General features: G+C 50.9%; 1 non-coding gene across 1 annotated transcript; it reads right to left on the bottom strand.

The window, feature by feature from the left end:
- Positions 1-678: 678 nt before the first annotated feature.
- Positions 679-963, bottom strand: LOC121829254 (small Cajal body-specific RNA 2). The gene has a single exon (XR_006072033.2).
- Between the last annotated feature and the right edge of the window lie 1,099 nt (positions 964-2,062).

Here is a 2,062-nt window from a genome sequence, read left to right as displayed (position 1 = left end):
CTCCTGCTTCAGACCACAGAGTCCTGGAATTACGGGTGTGCCTAGTCTGGGAGGACTGTGAGCTTTTGGTTTGGAACTCCTATTCTCTATCTTCCCCTCCTCCTTTTGATGCCAGGGAGGGAACCCAAGGCTCTGTGCCAATGAGGCTCGAAGTGGCAAGAGACTCCCTGCCACTGAGCAATCCTCTAGCCAAACTTTGATCTTAAAACACAGATGCCGGGCGCTGGAGAGACAGCTCATCGGTTAAGAGCACTGACTGCTCTTCCAGAAGACTCAGGTTCAAATCCCAGCATCCATTTGACAGCTACAATGGTCTTCACTCTAGTTCCAGGGGATCTGGCACTCTTTTCTGGTCTCCTCGGGCACTGCATACATATGGGGCACAGTCACATACATACATGCAGGCAAAGCATGCACATAAAATAAAAATAAAATACAGATGTTAAATCAACTGTGATGCTATACACCTGTGAGTCTAGAACTCAGGAGATGGAGGCAGAAAGACCAGAAGTCCAAGGCCATCCTCATCTATGAATTAAGGCCAGTCTGGGCTGCATGAAACCGTGTTTCTAGGCAGATGCAATACAATAGAACAACATAAAATAGGATGGAATACGAATAAATACAAATTTCTTTATTTTCCTGTTGATACTGCCCTGGGGTCTCACTGCACAGTGCTCAAGAAGGGAAGTCCCAGAAATTTGGTTTTTCACTTTAGGATGGTCCTGTGGGCTGGGGGTGGGGGACACAGGACTTACCTGATCAAGTAGAATCAAGGTGTAGGCACAGGGAGAGACATGGGTATAGACACACACTCGCCTTCACACTACACACACACACACACACACACACACACACACACACACACACACGTCCACTAGTCCATCCAGCCCACACTCCTTTCATGCTGTATTGCAGCTGTCCACGCCATCCATCACTCCAGCCGAGATTCCTCCCACTAAACAGATATTCTCTGACTTCAGAGGGTGTGGCTTGACCTTGTCACTCTCCAGTGGTGTGAAGTGTCCACACCGTCACAGCTTCGCACTTTGAGGAAATTCAGTGAACAACAGGAGTATCGGCCACTTTACTCTGAAACAGCTGCAGTTCGCCGGCCGGCCCGCGGCGGCTGGCTGAGCTGCGATGCTCCACGGCTTTGCTGTGTCCAGGGCATCCCAGGAGGGACTCGGCCTGACATGGAGTCGTCCCAGGAAGAGTGAGCTAGAAGTCCCACGGATCGGAAAACCCGGTGGGCACAGTGAGAATGAAAGCAGGCAGAACTGAGACAAGCTCAGGGAGGCTTGAGGGGGGGGGGGGTGACAGGGACAGGAGACAGCGGGCCTGACTCTGGCGGGGAAGAGGAAGTCAGGTGAAGGGACCACTGGGTCCATGCTGGTGACAGGCAGAGCAGGTGAAGGGTTCTGCAGTGCTTGGGGTGCAGACACGGACAGGGGACGTCAGCTGGAGCCTCTCTGCAGAGTCCACAGACTCTCCTGAAATCTAATTCCAAGGGAGTAAGCTGCCAGCACTCTGGAGGCAGAGGCAAGTGGGTCTCTGAGTTCGGGGCCAGCCTAGTCTACATAGTGGGTTTCAGGCCAACCATGACTACATAGTAAGACCTTGTGTCAAAATAAAAAAATGAAAGAACAAACGCCCCCCTCTCTGCCTTATCTATCTATCTACTCTTTGGAGCCCATCCAAACCCCTGAGTACATTCGTCCTGACTCTCCACAGAGGAGGCAAAACAATGTTTTGATTTCTTTTAATTACCTTCTGGAGAGGATGCATCTCTGTCCTATTACATACAGAACAGATGGACCAAAACCCATTTATTTATTTGTTTGTTTGCTTGTTTATCAAGATAGGGTCTCACGTAGTCCAGGCAAGCCTCAAGCTGCTCCAGACCTCAAACTCCTGATCCTTCTGCCTCTACTTCCCCAGTACTAGCATTACGGGTGTGTACTGCCAGACCTGGTTTGTGCAGTGTGTGGATCGAACCCAGGGTCTTCTGCACACGAGGCAGGCTTTCGACCGATGGAGTTATACCCCAGCCCAGGCCACT

This window comes from Peromyscus maniculatus, chromosome 4 (assembly GCF_049852395.1).
Source record: "Peromyscus maniculatus bairdii isolate BWxNUB_F1_BW_parent chromosome 4, HU_Pman_BW_mat_3.1, whole genome shotgun sequence".
NCBI classification, from domain to species: domain Eukaryota; kingdom Metazoa; phylum Chordata; class Mammalia; order Rodentia; family Cricetidae; genus Peromyscus; species Peromyscus maniculatus.
This window is presented reverse-complemented; position numbering and strand designations above follow the sequence as displayed.